The sequence below is a fragment of the Centruroides vittatus genome, unplaced genomic scaffold (assembly GCF_030686945.1).
Source record: "Centruroides vittatus isolate TY-2023 unplaced genomic scaffold, ASM3068694v2 scaffold_1519, whole genome shotgun sequence".
Lineage (NCBI taxonomy): Eukaryota > Metazoa > Arthropoda > Arachnida > Scorpiones > Buthidae > Centruroides > Centruroides vittatus.
In genome coordinates this window covers 774,874-795,859 of record NW_027122682.1, presented here as the reverse complement: position 1 = coordinate 795,859, position 20,986 = coordinate 774,874, and the positions used below count along the sequence as shown (strand labels likewise).

At 29.0% G+C, this 20,986-nt stretch overlaps 1 protein-coding gene across 1 annotated transcript in view; it reads left to right on the top strand.

Annotated features, from left to right (window-relative positions):
- LOC136987368 (protein PRRC2C-like) overlaps positions 1 to 20,986 on the top strand; it is a 131,379-nt gene that overhangs the window by 18,938 nt on the left and 91,455 nt on the right. Inside the window, 1 exon segment of the mRNA XM_067285100.1 lies at positions 15,322 to 15,381. The gene's annotated coding sequence lies outside the window, so the exon portion shown is untranslated.

Sequence of the window (20,986 nt, the reverse complement as noted above, 5' to 3'; positions counted from 1 at the left end):
GTTATTATCTTTATTAAATAATTTAATATTTAGATATTTTAAAATATAAATACAAATAAGCAGAAACAGCACAATTATTATGGTTTAATGCATTTTGTATGGAGTGCTAATTTTTCATATTTTCTGGGATGGTATATAAACAAACATTAAAATTCTGCTGCACACATCGTCATAAATCCTTGTCAGATGTTAGAAAACAATCAATAGAATGAAAATAAACTATTACCAAATCATAATAGAGTATAGATTTTTCAAATGGTGCAGTTATAAAAAAAAGGGCTAAAAAATTGATTTTTGCATTTGTTTATATTGAATTCAAATTATCTACAATCAAATTTGTACCAACAAATCCTTATGTACAAATTAAATACAAAAAAAATTTAATCTTTATGGTTTTTATTATTAGTCTATGCAATTTTTAAAAAGATCAGAAAATGTCAGTCCACAGAATTATAATGCATAAAAAAACATGTTCCTATGTTTGTTGATAATTTTTTAATTTATAACAAAATATGGGATTTATAACTAAACAAGTATTTTTTTAGTGGTGTGTGCACTGATATAAATTTAAAAAAATCAATCTTTGTAATTTCAGCAATGTATTTATTAAAATTAAAACATTTTTGATCAGTTTGACTGATCTTCAGTTATAAAAAATTCAATTAAAAGAATCCAAGACATACAATTCAAAAAGTGAAACATAATAATTGAATTTGATGATACAATAGCAGAATTGACGTACCATCTTAAAGATTGGAGCATAACATCAGTATCTACTTCAATTGATAAAATGATTAATTGCAATTTTTCAAACCACAAAAGCTAACTTTATACCAGAGAACTAAAAAAAGGGTTGTCCTAAATTATTTCCTGGCATTAAGGAGATGGCACCTTCCATGCATAAGGAAGCTGCCATCTCCAACAATCTTGCATTGGTATACCAATGCAATCTGACTATTTTTAAAATTTTACAAAATGACGAAGTACCATATGATTATAACTCTGCTCTAGGCACTTACTTCATCCTGATAGATTGCCAACATTTTTTGACAAAGCTTGTATGCATCAGCACTATTGGACAATCTACAACAAACAAACAAGGAGAATAAATGCATGATTGACCAGAATCTCTGTAACACTAAATCAGGACATAAATGATTTGGGAACTAGCAAATGTCGTCAAACTTAACATTTTTATGAAATTAAATAAAAACTGTTATAAAAACATGAAAACCGAGTTTAAATGCATTTTTTTAAAAGGTTGAATTAGGAAGAAAAATACAATAAAAAAATTTGGGGCTGATCATTTTTGAAAAAAATTTGTTTGTGGGCTGCTTTCTAGTAATTTCCCAGGCCAGTTTTGATTGCCAGTTTATCCTTAGCACTGAGTATTTAAATAAAGAAAACTAAGTAAAATAACATGTTTTAAAACTAAAGATGCTTTAAAATAGTTTTATTGATGTAATGTATGAAATTATAAATAAGTATATTGATGACCAAACTTGTTTGGGATATGCCATAAATTAGTTTTACATCACTATAGTACATGAAATTCAAAATAAAATATTTAATAAAACAAATACTTTTAAGTTCAAGATTCTCCAGAATGTTCAGAAAAACAACAGAACTTGATTACATAGAATGGATTTAAAATTTAAAATTTGAAAAATATTATGTTTATACATATCCCTCATACAACATGGCATTTCTACAACATGATTTTTTTCTAACACAGTTCAAAAATTGGGGAAATCCCCATAAGATGCTGTTTTGCTCTAACATGATTTTGAGAAATCCTCCATGCAAAATTTCAATTTTAAGTGCTATCTCTGTTATTTGATATCTTTTTATTAGAATATGCACGAGTGTCGTCTCAAATTTGCCCGTGGATTTTAGAATATTTTCAATTTGTTCTGTGTCTTTTGTCAGGTTTATTTTAATGAAATTGATAGTGCAGTTTTTTCTTCCTTGTCCTAGCTTTTTTATCAACTAGGTATCATTGTCATTGTTTTCAGACTTTAGCCTTTAAAACTGTCAATATGTTTGTTTTTGTAGATTAATCTTTGTATAGTCAAACCTTGGGTTATGAACACCTCTGTTTACAAACAAACTTTTGAATGCCTTATTTGCTCCGATTAATGAACAAGCTGCTCACAGATGAAGAGCCTTCCACAGATGGTCAACTCCCTATACTTCCTGTGTTAAAGTCAATAGCCTGACCAATCAATGACAGATTACTGCTTCAGACATTAGTGGTGCCAAGATCGCCTTGCATCATTAGACATTACAACACAAATTGTTGATGTATGATACAATTTAAGTTAGATTTCAATGCACATGTGAGAAAAGTACTATTTCCATTTTTTGGTACATGCTGCAATTGAATTTAAATCAAATTAATTAATAAAAACTATGTTGATTGACATTCTTGTAATATAAATGGCATCAAAGTATTCATGTTTAAACATACTTAAATTAAATAACAAAAATTTATTAATATAATATACCATATTTACTCACATATAAGATGAGGTTTTTATTCATTTATCTCAGCTTCAAATTCCTAGGTTGTCCTATATGTGTGAGCAAACGATTCTTTGTGTTTTTTCAAATAATTTTTGTGAACCATGTATTCACATTTTTTACCGGATGCTCACCCTCTGGTGTTTAAAAACAGAAGTATTTTATCTGTGTCATTTGAATCATTCTTGTATATTGTCAAGAGTAAAGATGAACAGCAATAGGAAAAGCAAAGCTTTTGAATTGAATTTCAGATTGAAATTCCAAAATCACACGGGAGTACAATATAAGTTTTAATCCATTCCCATGTGAAAACAGATGATTATTTGGAAATCAGAATTTGGAGAAACTCATAAGTGCAATTGACAGAGAGTGGATTCAACTATTAAGAATTGGCAAAATAGGTTCCCAATTGTCCAGCTTTACATGAACAAATTATGTTGTTGATTTTACAAGGTTTTTCCTTAACGTTAAATGCCAGTAATTTCTGTGGGACAATGTGTGCATTTATGTTTGATATTTTACTTGCAATTAAATGAAATAAAATTATAATTCTTTTAATAAATCTAATTTTCTTTATTTTTATCTTTAAAGTCACACCTCATCCTATATGTGAGTAAATGCGGTATATATAATAAATATATATATATAAATTTTTGTACAATACAATATAATATACTGTATATGTATTATAATATTAATATTTATTAATACTAGATAGCAAGTTAATTAAAACAAAAAATAATAAATAAATTTAAAAATACTAAAATAATAATTAAAACTCTGGTCTTTACACCAAAACTGAAACTAAAATTAAAAATAAAATTAAAATTGAAATCAAATCAACTGAAACACAATATTTCTGAAAGTGTGGATAAAGTACTTGTGGTCAGTCTTCATTGATTTGGTGATATTTCATCCAGGCAGAATTGAGTTTCCTATTTTTCTATTTTTTAGCATTCCTTTGTTACGTGTTAGTGTCCATTTTGGTTTTTGTTGATGGTGATAAAACATTTTGTTTTATATATATACACACAATAGATGTAGATATAGCTAATATAATATAATTCTATATTGCATGTGTAGACATTTTTATGCTTGAAATACCACTAAAAAGAAGGCTTTGTTTTGGGAGTTGGAAACAGATTTAATCCATTTTATATTGTTTATGGTAAAATTTGTTTTGGTTTGAGAACAAATGGTTTATGAACAACTTTTAGGAACAAATTAAGTTTGTAAACAGAGGTTTGACTGTATTTAGTAGTTTATTTAAACATTTTTAGGTAAGTGTTGTTAAACTTTTTTAGCTGTGTATAAGTAATCATTCACAAAAATGATGATTGAAATTCAGTGGTATCTCAATACTTGAATTGTTCCCAACTGGAACAATTTGGTATTCAAACACAAATTCTGGGGAAAAATCACTTATTATTTGACTGAACAAACACAACCCACTATAAAAAATTTTTGACTAACAACATATTTTTATTTTGTCATCCATAAAAATATTTTTATGATGATAAAAAAATGACGATGATGCTAATATTTCTGATCAAGATCAACAAAAAAACTTGGATGATGACAACAGTTTGTAAGAATAAAACACCCTCGTTTAACTAAAATTAATATTAATGTATAATACAGTACTTTTAATCATGACAGTCAGTTAATTATCAATTGGAAATAAATTGTTGATTGTTTTAATAAACATGTTTCTCTTACAAGGGGGAACCTGGGAGGTTGTCATCACTGATTTCAGCAAAACTTTGTGGATGTGTAGTATTTACTTGTACTTAAACTTTACCAAAGCCACAGGACCCACTATTCAGGCATTCTTGAGAAAATCACAAAGTTTTTTTTAAAACTATAAATATCTACACAGAAGTGCCATTTGTGTGTTAATGGCATGGCATGATTAGTTAAGTTGTTGCATGAAGAGCATTACAGTAGAGAGTCGTTAAACGGAACACTGGTAATTGGAATCGCCGGTAATCGGCACGATTTTCAGTCGGACTGTGTCGTGCTGAATCGAACGTTTTTGATACTACATTTACTTCTAAAGTATAATTTTCATGTTTTTATATTCTTCAATATATTTATTTTGTTTGTACAAAATGCAGAAATAATTTTTAACGATACGATAGCCTCGATTATTATTATAAAAATTTTCGTTAGGCTTAAAATCGATGAAAATTCAACGCGAAGCGACACGCAACGGAGAAAAATTTGAACATCGGACAGGTAATGTATTTTTTCGTACATAATGGGTAATCGGAACAAATGACTAATCGGAACAACCCCAGTCCCCAATTGATTCCGATTTTCGACACTCTACTGTACTAATCCAGTGTGCAATAAAACTTTCTTTTTACATGACACAGGACCAAAAATATTTTAGTCCTGTGTCTTTGATAGAGTTTAAGTACAGTGGGTGATTGGTTAATAAACAGTTTGAACTGTGAACAAATCTGACAATGAACACTTTCACAAAAAATTTTTATGTTCAGACAACGAGCACCTCAAGAACAAACAAGAAGAAGCGACCTAAAATAGTGAATACAAAGTGTCTTCCCTTGTCTTCAGATGACAATTTGAAAACTTTCGGAGCTTAGGAGACATCGACATGATACCAGTCTGATAGTAGGCTTTTCCTTCAAACTTTGAAACTCTTCCCTTGTAATTCCAGCCTTTCATTTACCTTTCTGACAAAGAATTTTTTATAGTTTTTATGAGACTGTTGGGCGGGCACTCGTTTTGTGTCTGTTTTTATTTTCGAAAGGCGAGCATTTAATAGCCAAGGTAGAGAGTCGGCAGATGTCTGGTGTTGCTAGGCAGTTTGGCTTAAACAGGTCTACACTAGGCACAATCTTAGCTAAGAAAGATATAATCAAGAAGACTCAAGCAGGTAAAGGAGTAATGAAAATCACATCTGAGAAACAAAGAACATTTAAGAGCTCATAATGGAAACTGATCTGATGACAGAAGAAACACAGCAAGATGTTTTCTCTTCTGGAAAAAAAAAAGACTACGAAAGAGGACCAGTGCCATCTGCTATTAAAGATCTTTTGAAATGGGAGAATATCAGAACAGTGGTTTTAGAATGGCATTCAAACCATGTTGAGGCTAATAGGCTTAGAGATCTCTACGACGACAATGCTATTAATTACTTCCGAAAAATCTCGAAGAGAGAAAAGCAGTCGACATTGGACAGATTCTTTAATACCCCACAAACAGAAAAAAAAATGACTGATAAAAATGCAAGACTGTGTATATATGTATTTTTATTATTACATATAAATAAACATAGTAAGAAAGTACTGTATATAAATTTTTATTTTTTGGGTCTCCAGAATGAATTAATCAAATTTCCATAAAAATTATGGTAAATCAATAATCTGGTAACAAACACTGTCTTGGAATGGATTATGTTTGTTAACTGATCACCCACTGTAAAAGTAAATACTACACATCCTCAAAATTGTAACAAAATCTATGATGGCAGCCTCCCAGGTCTTAAGGGTTAGTAATGAAAAAGTATACTATTCTTTTTCATTAACACGAGGTTAGGTTTCAAAAGTTTTGTTTTAGTCTTGTTTCGTATAGCACGGATTCACATAACATGGCACATTTTTGTAATGTAATTACCATGCTATCTGTATTTAATAACTGGTATTATAATGGTATTAAATATAAAAATACATGCAATTAAAATAAATAAATCCAAATATCTGAAATTTGGGCTGATGTCATACTGGCAACTTTATCATATCTAATTAAAATAGTTACAGCTAAGAATAATGTATAGTGAACTCTGTTATAACAAGCATATATATTTAGCAAAACTCATAACAATTTTAATTTCATATTTTTCACTTATAACTAGGATACTCCATGGATATACCAGTAAATTTTTGGTAGCTATTAAGGTGGACTTTAAATGAAATGTAGGTGGTCCATTTGACAATGAGCATATTCAGCTTGTAGATATTTTCATTTAATGACTAGAATATTCATGTACAGTCAACAGTGTGCTAAGAGATACACATGCAGGAAGTCTAATCTGCTTTTATCATACTTAATGAAACTTTAAAATTAAATTAAATTTATAATTTTAGAGCTTTTCAAACTGAAGATGTATTTCATGGAATAAAAACACTTAACAATAAGGGGTAATATTTTTCAAAGCAAAGATCTTTAACTAGATTATTTATAATTTCCTGTTCTTGTTGGCAACAGGTCCTCATTTTTCTTTTATTAACTAAACTACTGCCATTAAGAGAACATAGGGTAATTGAGTGAAATAATTGCAAACATTGCTACTGATTTTCTACTAGTTTGTTTTTTGCAACTTTAAGAAAGCATAACTGATTATTTTTTTAATGGCTTTGTTACCATACTAAACTATAGGTAGGCCTCCTACATCGTGGTAGATACGTTTCTTGAAAATACAGTGCTGTGGGAAATCACGTTATAGGAGACACCAACTTAATACAAAAACTGGGCTTCAGTTCTAAAAAGAGAGAAACTGCTTTTTATGGTGTAACATTTTCATCATTTTTTAAACTTATGTACATAAAAAGCTTAAATAAAATTCAACATCATATAAAAACTAAAAAGATTATGATTTCAAGTCAAAATCAAAAAGAAACATAATGTTATGCTCCCAAATTCAGTCCTCGTCGTCACTTATTATAGTTGTTTGAGAATGTTTGACTGGTCTTATTTCAAGATCTGAGCTTGTTTCATCAAGTTCCACTGCACTTATGTGATCTGTTGTGATTTTTATGTTATGTGAAAGTTAATTTGTTTCTAAATACCCTAAACAGCATTGTAAGAAAATGTCATACCAAGTAGAGCTTGCCAGGCCATCAACATCATCCTTTCCTTCTTAAAATTTATACAAGATAATGCAAAGTTAACTTTAAAGATGTCTATGGCCTGCAATCATCTGAGGTGCTACATGTGGGATGTGCAGTGTTTGACCCATATGAAGTCTGCCACAATTTCTGGATCCACTATATAGGTAGAGAGGGCTATGGACGTTTTAGCATGTTGCACATTCGTGATACGTTCTTCCATTCTGGTTCTCATAGAACATTTAGCGGACCCGATGTATAGAAGGTTCCTATCTCATCAGGGACCGTATTCTGGTCACTTATATCTCTCTTCTTTCACTGACGAATGATGTCAAAGCAAGAGACGAAATTAGTCTCTCATATATAGTGGCGATCCTGGTCGTTCGTAACGATCTCGTCTTTGTTGTTGATGTCACAATTCTATTTGGTTGATTATACATGTTTGGGTTATCTATGCGCACAACACGGTATAAAATTTTAACCAATGAAATTGTAAAATTTTTGAAAATGCAGAGTATGTAATCATAGATCACATGGCAAGGAAAGCGTGTGTTCAAATAAAGCACATAATTTCGACAAAGTTATGTTTTTTTTTTTTTTTTGTTATATAACGTTTTTACAGATTGTAATGTCAATTTGTCTCTTAGGTTATTAAAATTTTTATTTGTGAAGTTAAAAAAGCGTGCGTACTTAGATATTTTTTGAAATATTACCATCTGATTTCTCCTTAACTATCTAAGTAAGATTAACATCATATTCGATAGTTCAGTAATTGATGTAGGATAATTAAAAAAAAAATGAAATCAGTGTAGGTACTGGAAAAAAATCAGAAGTGTTTTCTCTCTCGAAATATTTTTCCCCGAGATAGAAAACGTTCTCTAATATGATTGTACAGCACAAGTATCATCGAGTTGTCCATATTAGATATAACGAAATCGAGGCGAAAGACAATAGACTGATCAAAATAACTATCTGCTCGTCTCTGATAAACGAGAGAAAAAGTTGTTCAGAATAGTGTTAAGAGATCATCGCGTCTCTATAGAGACGTAAACAAATGATAAGCCAATCAGTGACCGGCTTGTGAGAGACTAGATGAGGGACGATGACCAGAATAGGGCCCCTGGTGTCCCTGATAGTAACGCTGTATATGCCAGGTAATCTGGTAGGGTCCATTCCTACTTTCAATGTACTTACTTCATAATGGAAAGGATCCTACCACCAACATCCATGTGAGAGTTTGATGTCTCAAATGAACTTTTGGTTTTATTATTAATATTCTTACTTTTTAGTAACTTATTACTTATGTAATGGTAATGGTACTTATTACCATTTAACAGGATAAATATACACAAATTATGAAAAAGTTAGAAAAAAATAAAGTAAATGAGGTTTCCTGGAACAACCAGACAACAACAAATTTTGAATCCATCCATAGAGCATTTGTGTGTTGCTATAGAAAGGCATATTAGGCACCTGGATGCACAATTACCTCCATGCCTGTATTATAGAGCTAGTGAAAGGAATGGCAAAACTAGATTGAGGAGCCTCTAGTGGTGATGCTGAGTAACGGAATTGGGGCTACAAAGGCGACACCAGTGTTGTTCCACCTAGTACTTTTGTACTAATCTAGTACTTTTTTACTTGTTTCGGTATCAAGATACTCAACACCATTTTCCTAGTACCATTCATGAAATCCTTTCAATTTAGTATCTTTCAAACCATTCATTTTTATTCTATATTTTTTACTTTTACTTTAACAGTAAATAGGTGTTTTTATTGCTTCCTCATTCAAGTGCGGCAGTTGAACATATTTTTTCGCAATTTAATAAAAACTAAACTACAAAATCAAGTTCTTACCAATTCTTGTGAAGCACTGTTATCAGCAAAGGAGTTACTTAAAGCAACAATGATAAAATGTTACACTTGGAAATCAATTTTATCATTGGTTTCCAAGTGTAACATTCTAGTGAGGAAGATTCTGATGATGACAACGATTGATCTTACCAGTGATTTTTCAATGTGATAATTTTAAAGTTTAGTACTTCATGTTCATTGCTTTTGTTTCAACATTTTGTTCATTTGATTGTTGTGGAGGAATAATAACATTCTTACAATACGTGAATTTATCCTGTATGAATTTTGTATGTTACATGTAACACTATATACATTTTAATAAATAGAAATTTGATAAATTATAAATTTATATATTATTTATATATTTAAAAATAATATATAATAAATGCATACATTCAGCAGTTTACAGTCAAAGTAATGCCTGCATTAGTCAATACAATCACTTCTCAACTTACGATGGGGTTTGGTTCCGCAACTTTGGACGTAAGTCAAAATGGTCGCAAGTCAAGAAGTGACTGTACTTAACAACAAAACAGTTAGCCATCTTACACAAGCACACCCAAAGGGTAACTAACTGCAGAACAAAACTAAAGATGATGCAATCAATTGCAAGATATATATGTACTGTATATGATATATATTTGACGAAAACTATAAAAAGTTGATACATTTTAAAAATTTATTATGAAATTTTTTTTGTCGTAAGTGTGAATGGTCGTAAGTCAAGGTGGTTGTAACTTGAGAAGTGACTGTAGATCATTTTGACTTAATGTATTGATTCTACATGTACGTATGTTGTATTATCGATATTAATATCAATGTTTTAAAAAATACTATCACACATTACTGATTAACTTTACCTGGCGGCGCAGTAATATAGGTTACACTACAACCGACCACACAACAGTTATTTTTTTGAAGTTTTGTGTGGCAAAAGCTGTGGTTTATTATCACAGGAAGAAAACAAGCACTGCGTTTCAGTACATATCCAACCCAAAGATGCACACGTTTTCCCAAAGTAGTTTGTTTTGTCTACGTACAGGTGGTGTTCAACTCAATTCCACTAGCTCTATAAGCCACATTACAAATAACTTGGTTATACCTTCTGAATGCTTCTGATATCTTGCCATGTAGCTGATGTACTGAGACAAAAGGAAGACTTAAGAACTAATAAGTAGATAAATGGTCATTGTTCAGTGATGACTCGGTGTTTGTTATATTAGCGTGCCCAACTAAATTTGGATGTGTCAAATATAATCAATTTTGTTATTTTGTCAACTTGTATTTAATTTTGGTTAAAGTTTTTAAATCTTAGATTAAAATTACATTAACAGTAAAGGACACTAATTAACATTTTTCAAAATCATTCTAGATGATTGTATTGTATACTTTATCTTAGGAAAGACCTGTGTAATGAGATTTTTCTGCATAATGGATATGTTGTTTATTGATTTATTTCTAAGATGTAAAGAGAATCTTTTTCAATAGATGCTTAGGTTTAAAAATGATTCTATTTTTGTAATTACATTCTTTGAGACAAATGGTAATGGGTTATTTGATAGATCATACTTTCAAGTCCAATCACTGTGCTTTCTTTTTATTTATTTTGCTTACATTTTTCATTTAATTTATTATGGTTTATTATTATTCTTTTAATAGTTTTGTTATGGAAATAACTTCAATAATTTACAATTAATCATTAATAAAAAATGATTAATAGATACTTATGTAATTAATATTTATAATGACTCAAAGTAAAAAACAATCATCTGTACAAAGATTGTTCTTTTAAACATTTAGTAAACAGCTATGAAAAGGAAAAAATCCTTGGCCTATTTTTTAACTGATACAGCAGTAAACTAAAGATAATTGAAAAATACTACTTTTATTGAATCTTACTTTGAGTGAGATTTACTTACATATAATTATTTTTTATTGAAAACAGGACTAAAACTATAATTTATTATAAATGTTTGTTGAATAAATGTTAATCCATTGTTGAAAAATGCTAGCTTCTAATAATGTCAAAAATTGCAAATTTCTATTTTACCAAAATTTTTTGTGATACTTACCATATTTTAAAATATAAAATGAATATACACTGAAAATAAAGTAATTATCTTGTTATTAAATGAAATGTAAAAATCACAAAGTGAATGAAAAAAAATTAGCCATTAATAAGATGGTCTTGCTTTTAAATTGTTTTGTACTGTTTTTCAAGGTTAGCACTTTGAACAAATTTCTTTAACAATTTCTTTTTCAGTATTATAAATATATCTAGGCTTTTTAATTTATTGTGTGAAATTTAAACTTTGCTGAATCTATATACAGTTATATGAAAAGATGATTGTATACTGTTTTCCTATAGGAGAATTTTGTTACACAAAGTTGAATTCATTATGTAGGTTTCTCTCACTATGTTTATTTTTTTAAAATAATTATAGATAGATAGTATGTTTCTAAATTATGTAAGAAACTATTTACAATTAGAAAAATACATCCATTTATAAATTTCTAAATGGATTAGCTCTATTTTAATAATTGATAAGTCTGATAGTTTGATGTGTTTTGAATTAAAAACTATCACCATGACTTCATTCATTCATTCATTCATAGTTGATTTACATTTTCCATAAAACAGTGATTTTATAATGCTTTTGTGGAAAGTTATATTAACATTTATCTGATATAGAAGTAATTGTTGCATGTATGTGTGTATGTATATATATATGATATAATTACCAATAAATGAAAGTCAGATTATAAATTTACATAGTATCACAACTGAGAAAATGTAATTATCACAGTTTTTATACTTAGACAACATCTATATAAAAGAGTTACAACAAACATTGGAAAATATGTTAAAAAAATCACAGTACTACTACTCAGACCTTTAACATGCAGCAAAATTTTAATTCACAAATGTTTGTCATTTTAAATGACTACCTTTAGGACAGAAAGAAACCAATTTCAATTTAAAAAGAACAACGAAAGCTGGAATATTTGCTGGAACAATTTGATTTTAAAATTGTACTGCATATTAAAGGTCTGAGTAGTAGTACTGTGGTTTACACTCTTCTCTAACTGCACTTAAATAACAACCAAACCTCCACCATTTGAATGACTTTCATTCAAATGGCCGAAAACGTTTGAAAAGTTAATAAAAAACGCTGCATATTAATGGTTTGTGTCAAGGTTTGGTTGTACTGTGGTTTATAAGTGCAGTTTTCAGAGAAGTATAAGTAAAAAATATGAAGAAAAGTAATAAATAGCTGTGTACTTTTAAAATATAAATTTTGATTTCAAATATTCAAAGTGATCACTAGTATACTGAGTAAAATAGATTATTCTACTTACTAGTGTAAGTAGAATGATCTACATGTAGATGTACATGTTTGGGCTATATTAACTCATTCAATAGTTTTTTGAAAAAAAAAATGGAAAGTTCTAACCTGATAAAAATATAAAACACCAACCTTTTCACTTTCCAGCATAAGTATTTAATATTTGGACAAATGTTTCTGAAATGCTTTTCAGCTCAGCTTCAGACCTATGTATACATTAACAGTTTTTTTGTTCTATTCTTGGAACATTATAATGTTCTAAATATATTTACAAATTTTTAAATTTAGAATTTGACTAAAAAATTTAAAAAGTAAAAATTGTGTTGGAAAGTGAAACTGTTATTTGTGTGATATTTCTGAATTATTTTCTAGTTTGAATTTCCTTTTCTCATATTTAATTTGGTAGTTGCCTTTTCCCATCTTTAGTTTTTGTTAATATGTAATAAACTTCCATATTTTTCCTTTTCTGGTTACATAGGAAAGTATTGTAAGAAAGTAATTATGTCAAATTTACCAGTTGTATGATGATATTAACTTTCCAAAATTCATTACATTTACTCATCCTCTCCTGTCATAACTTGAGAAAAAGTCTTCTTCAAGAAGGCCTTAAATGTAACAATGACTTCTTGTCTATTTATTAACTGCAATAACAGTGCAATGATGGATAGTGCAAAAAACTGTATATGCAATACTGGAGATTGGACTGTTGCAATACTGTAATCTTCAGTAAAAAATCTTCAGTATTGCATTATCCGTTCTTCTTTGTTTGGACACCACATAACAGGAGGAGTGTCTTCTGCATATCTTTTTAAGATCGTCTTGGGAAATGATTAGTTTTTAATTTACAATCATTAGTCTAATTCGTAAAGTAGATACTAGCTCAGCCAATAATTAGTCTAATTCTACTTTACAATCATTAGATGCATTTCTGCAAAATAAGTGGTAACCAGTTTTTTTTATATCCTGGCTGCAACTTCTCATTTGCCACTAAAAAAAGCTCTTGAAGATATTTCCTTTTGAAAATAAGTCTAGTTTATTTACTTGGAATATTGGCTCGCTTTTAGCCATCTTTTACGACAATTTCTTTTAAGTTGATGGGAAATCTTGCACCAGCACTGTTATAGGTACTGTACATGTACAGTACTTTTAACACATTATAAAGTTCAAACATTATAAAGTTTTATTTCATTTTTTTTTAAAGTTATAAAACAATCCATGTCTTGCAAAGAAAGCTTTATTAGTATCATCATTTGTTTCTTTTTACCAGTTTTCAGAGGTTGAGTGCTTTGTTAGAATGGCTATTTAACCTATTGGAATTTTTTTTTGTTTAGTCTTTAATCCATAACATTTGAAAACTGCTTGTAGTCCCTTAGCTAAAGAATATTTGTTTAAAAGTCAGTGTCATTTATGAAGCAGCAGTTGCTATTTTGTTCTTTAATTTTTATTCTGTTTTTAATAGTTCTCATCAATGATTTATCCTTTCCTTTCCACATGCTATTTTTGTATAATCTTTGCAAAACTTCTCATTGAGAATTTCAAGCTTTTGTTTTATTGTTAACCATCTATGTATGTTTGACATCTAGTTGGCCCTTCCTAATTCACTCATAAATAATTATGAAATGTAATAATTATAATTACTGTATAACAGAGTAGCAACAGTCATACTGTAAGTAGGTTAAATGTAACATAAAGCTTATTCAGTAGTTAAGGTTTCCAGATTATTTAGATAATAAGTTGTCAGATTAAAAAAAAATACTGCCTTAATTGTCCAAACTATTAAACTTAAAACTAATTGTTACTAAATTTAAAGAAATAACAAAATGAATTATTGAAAACTTATTTAATTTTGTAAGGAACAATCTAATAAAAAGTGTAAAGTTGTTATAGTTAGCTCCAATATTCCATATTCATTTTATAAAGTTTATTGTTTCATTATTTCATATACAGAAAAAGAAAATAGTTAAAACTTGTTTTACAAATCTTTTTTTTTTTAAAAGTGTAAACTGCAACAATCCTACAAAATTTTGTGTGTGTGTATATATAATATGAATAATCATCGATGCAGAATCAATGGAGAATCAACAAGTAATGCACAATACTTTATTTCATTAATATGTTGGTATCATTGGTGGCAGAAATAAAATTGGATTGGAAGTGCTTCAAATCTCCCTCTATGGAAAGGTAGGTCTGCATAAGGTAACAGATGGTGGGTGTGATGGCATCATCCATACTGCTTGAGCAACAAGCTGTTTTCATTTTTTGTGGGTTAAAGGCAAAACACTCACTTCTAATTTGTACAGAGATGAAAGAAGTGTATGAGAACAAGTGCTCCACAATAACACACATTCACATGTGTTTGGCACAGTGCATGTACAAATTGCTAGGTATGCGTATCAACAGGAATGGTTCATATGTGAAAAAAATAGCTAATAGTTGCTCCATGCTGCCATCTGCTTTACATTTGTTCCTGGTAATAAACCTTCCTTGGAAAAATTTATTATACTGTACAGTACATTATTGATTGATTCTCCTTTATATCTTGTACACACTCAAACTCTGGTAACAATCTGGTTTGATGGAAATGCTGGGTTAACACCATGTAGGTCACGTAATGTGCATAACTATTGGTTAAAACATTGTCAAATTCTGAATTATAACTTTTTGAATATATCTATAAAATTTATTCTGATTTATTTATAATACATTTACCTACAGATTATTTTTTCAACTTTTATTGTTTTTAGGCCGTTACTGCTTTATAATCAATTCACTTGGAGCAGTTTCTCTATACTAGGATACATCAGGTAAATATTTAAATTTATTATAATTCATTAAACATAAAATGTGTGGCTATTAAATAATGGGACTAATACAATTACAATACTTATTTTGAAAATATTGCATTGTAACTTTCTTCCTTTCAATGCACTTTCCTTTTGCAGCTGCTGTTCTTGTTATCACCTTTAGTAGTCACTATTGTCTTTTTACCTAAGATACTAATTCAAGTTTTGGTTTTTTAGTAGGCTTTTCATTTATGGGCAAGTAGGATTGGATGATCAAGCATTATAATGCATTTTTAGCTAAAAACTATTTAACAGATAGTGTATTATTTGCTCATGTATTAGCATGGAGAATTCTCCCATTTGTTTATAAATATGTCTTTTTTTTTTATTACTAGCTGTCTCAATTAAATCAGAACTTCTTTGTAATAAGGTTTGTTGACTATTTATTGTATTCTTGTCCATCATTTCTGTTTTTAATGTGTTCATTATCCAGGGTGTTCAGCATTGCCATTACTTTCTTGATTTTAATTAAATCTCATGCCATTCAAACCCTATGTATGTGACATGCTGTCTCTCCTGCACATTTACTTTACTTCAGCAGTTGGAATGAATGTCTGATCTTTCCTCAACTTTACAGGAAACTTTAGGTTTGTGTTCGATTTTTGAGCTTGTCATGATTCTATCAATCTGACAAAAGTACTTTGTTTGGTTTAAAATGCTTGTGCATGTTTACTGACTGGGCATGTAAGCTGAAACTTGCCTATACCTAAGTTTAAATTTTAAGGTCATAAAATATCAACCTGAATCCATTTGGCAAGAAACAATTTATGGTGCTGGAGGTTAGTCCAATTATTAAAAAGCCTCAGTATCTTGTACTTATGTTGCATTTATAGTAATATGCTGCCTTGAAATAAATCTTAATTCTTTATATGTATAAATATGTTGTGTGTTTAAGAAAAGTGTTTGTAGAAAAGAACTTGAAATTTGGTTGATGTTGTAATTATCAAATACAATCTTCAAAAGCAAAATTTAATTTAAACTTAAAACTGAAAATACGCTTTTCATCACAACAGATAGTGTGTGCTCCAGCCATGATAGGTGAATGAAATGGTCTTGTTAGCAGGTTTAAGAAAATAAAGCACAATACCATTATTATATCATTGTATGATACTGCAACACTGTCTTTAATTTTCTTCTTACTGAAATGACCAAATTTGTTAATTTTCCATGATCAAAATGAATACTTTTACAAAGACAACTAAAACAGTTTTTGAAAGATGTTGATGCTGTTTCTTTATAACAATGTCAGGTAGATAAGGGCGTGATATCATATATGATATATTAATAAAAGAAAGAGAGAAACTAGAAATGTGGTGATGTTTTTTTTTTTTGTATAAAAACATGTGTTTATATTTTAATTCAAACATTTTTCAAAGTATTTTTTGTTTTTGTGACAAATTTGCAAAACACAGATGCTTTATATTTGCAGGGGTTATTATAATTAACTAAGAAAAAGGGAACACTTAAAAATTTATTGCAGTTTATCAATGTTTTTTAAAGTGAAATAAATAACATAATGAACTATGTATACAGTATATATATGCAATGTCTTATCTATCAAATCAAAGTTCAGATAATATTCTAACAGTGCATTACATAAATGAAGGGTTTGAAAGTACCAGGCCTGGACTCTGCACTGGCAATAAAATAAATGAAAATTGTTATTAATGTCGAAACAGAAATAATTACTATATGTAATGTAAAAATATCTATTTATTAGTAAATGCCTGAATATGTACAATCAAGAAATAATATTAGAGAAGGACTTGCAAGTAAAGATAAAACAAATATATACAAAACTTTCCTGACAATTGAAGACTTAGTTCTAAGATAGTATTCTAAGATAGTTGTAGCTTAATTTTATCTCCACAAAAACTAACAAGCAAGGTAGGAAAAAAAAATATAAATATTGAAAAAGCACAATGAATCTTACTAATTTGTCTAACCATCACCAAAAACACTGTCACTGAAAATGAAAGACTTTTGTCAATTTCACTCAATCCTTAGCACCACCACATTTAATTCTTCAATTCATCACCACCTCATAGTGTGGTTGGGGTTGACATTACAAGCATACGCCCACTCAACTCTACATACTCGTTAACATTTCATTCATTCTAGTAATTGGTCTTGTCATCTCCCTTACAAGTAGTTTTATAATTTTTTATTGCGTTACCAGTGACAATTTGGGGTGAGAGATCATCTTTTAACTTCCTGTGGAAGTCCCCCCCTGAAATGTCGTTTCTGGGTTGATGACATCGTAAGTTGCTGCCAGCAGTCATTGTAGTAAGCTGAATTAATTTTGAATTTTGTCCAGATGAGGTGTGGTAATCTATCCTTAATGAAATAAAATGCCTCAAAATAAATAGAATGTCAAACTAAAAATGATTCCCAAACGAAAATAGAACAGGTTGTATTTGACTCCTTACATATATACATTATATATATATTTACTAAAACATATTTTACTTTATTATTATAAAATTTGATATTTTTTTAATTTGAAGTGAGTAATATTTAGACAAATACTAATTAAAAAACTAATTTTACTGCAAGTTTTCTACATGCTTGAATAATAGCATAGTCACATTTTAAGAATGAATATGAAACTATCTTAGTCATCAAACCAAAAAAAATCCAGATAAATGTTCCTGAAATTATTAAGTAACTACAATGTAATTACAGTATTATACAGTATTGTGATTATTTAAAATTGTGGTTATTTAATTTGCTTTATGCAACATGCAGGAAAGATTGCCATTAATTTTTAGTTGAAATCATTCAGGTAAAAAATAATCATCAGATTAATGTTATATTTTCTGGTAAGAAAATTGCTGTAAATGATTTTTATCATAAAATTACACCAAGAAAAAATGAGCATCTAAAGTTGTAAATGTGAAATAGCATGCACAACTTTTTTCTCTTATAAAATAATTTGAAAATAAATTAATAAATAATTCTATTCAAAAATAAAATTCCATTAAGAATAATTAGTTTTTCTGATTTAAGTTAAAGATGATGATATATGCATTATAGTTGATTGTAATTCATATTATTAGAGAAATTGTGTATAAATTAATCTGTTTTAGCAAATTAACAAAACAGTCATTTTAAATTTAATAATTCTACAAGTTTGATGATATACCATAATAATAAAATATTAAATAACCTTTTTTTTATTGATGAAAATTTCTTTTGTTTTTTTAAGGCAAAATATGACATACATAATTTTTTTGTAATAACTATATAGCAGGGGTGGCCAACTTTTGTGCACATAAGATCTACTTTTTATCGTAAAAATGTGTCGCGATTGACTTGTTGTCATAGGCATAGTCTAAGTGGGGAGGGGAAGTGTGAAATACATACTATGTTTATACACTGTTTCAGTACGAAGTACACTCACTGCTTATGAGTCGAGTCATAACTGCATGCATACAGTTGCGTTCGGTTACAAATATAATACATTAAGTCAAGACATCACTAGCGATCGACCAAAATTGGCTTGGCGATCGACCGGTCGATCGCAATTGACTTGTTGGCCACCCCTGCTATATAGTATAGATTATATTTTATATTGAATGTTATAATAATCTGGTAAGGATAATATTTTTGTATTAAGAAGTCTTTCCTTATCTTACTAGACTTTTACATAACCACTTAATTTTATATTATATTAATACTTATATCTTTTTTTTTAATTTGGTGGATATACTTACTTTAAACTGAACATGAATGTCATACAGTAAAACTGAATATTCGAATGCCAGTTAACCAAATGTCAAATTATCCAGACCTGACATTCCACTGCAATTTTTAGTCATGCAACTGCATAATCAGTGATGCATATTTGCTATGACAGATCCAAATGATCAATAGGATGCTGCTTGCACATTGATGAATAAATAAATACAGTATGTATACCAATACTGTACTGTTACCCTGTAATTTCATTCTTTATATTCTAATTCAATTATCTGAATCACCTGTAGAACAAATCAATGCAGATAATCAGACTTCTACTGTAATTTATTTCTGTTCTTTTTCAATCCTTATCATTTCATTTACATAAGTAAACAAACTTTCTGTGCAAATAATAACATTCTTGTGTAAATTTATAATAGGAAATATGAATATTTAAAAAATTTTTGAAGTTATTATAAATTAGCACTTTCATAACATTGTATAACAGAAATAACCCCTTCTTGATACTTTTCATTGTTGTGAAATATTAAATCATTTTGCTTAAATAATAATAAAATTATGTCAGAGTAATTATATATATGTGATTTATAAAATTTTGCTAAAAGTCAAATGGTGAACAACAACTGTATAATTTCTAAGAATTCAACGCCATCCACACAGTGTAATTTTTTTAAAGTAATCTATTTAAAAGTAAATAATGTGTTAAAAAAATTATCTATAAATTATGAAAAATTTATTTTATCTAATGAATACTGTATGCTATCATTTGGATATACATTGAGTCATATTATATGACCACTCCATACTTTTGTCATCAGCAATGTGTGGCCAATGAAACAAGGCATGTTTCTTGAGCTTGCTTGGTATGTAAATGAGATGTAGGCAATGTGCAAATATATCAATCGGTTGCTGTCGTGGATAAAATGCACAATTTATCAGATTTGCAAAAGGGCTTTCAGGCTAAGGGTGGCAGTATTTCCAAAACTGTACAGGTTGTAATCTGTTTGCATGCTGCTGTGGTTAAAGTGTACTGTGATTGGACAAATGGCACTACTGAACAAAGTGTGGAAACAAGAGTACCATGTGTCATTGATGTGAGAGATGAATGTTGGCTTTGAAGATATGTGAGGGCTAATGAACACACTATGGTTGAACAACTCTCCATCAAATGAACCAGGGGGCTACCAGACATATATATGTCTAAAATTGAATGAAAATGAATTTAAATTTAAAAGTTTCTAATTTTTGCATTTATTATTTAAACTGGTGGGTAAAAACTGGTTAAGGGAAATCTATTGTATTAGCAATTTTGAAATTAGCAGCATTCAACAGTATTGAATCTAATGATTAATGGAAAATATAAAAATAAAGGTGGAAAAAATTTGAATACTTAACATTTTTGTATTTTTAAAATTGAACAGTCAATTAGTTCACTGACTTCCTGTTGATCAAATTCAGAAAATGAAATGACCTAGATGTACAGAAAACTAAAAAAAAAATTAGAATATGTTTTGAGAGGATTGAATTATGATTTTTGGATGGTCACCTAACCAGTAGTACTTACATGGTGTGTTGTTAGAAACTTTTGCATTGTACAATAATTTGTAGCTTAAATTAATCATATTAATGTGTAAATTTCATGAAAAATATAAAACTAAATACATCAACGTCATTTATATTTATAAAATCATCTACATTTTGTCACTTGACTGTTATGTGCTTCACTTTGACAATAATATTTGTTAGAAAGATGTTTAAAATGTCAAATTTATTACATTATATTCCTTTATATGTTAGAATTATTCTATGTTCATTAAAAGTTTAACTATTAAAAACATTGGAGATTGCAAGTGTCTACCAGCAC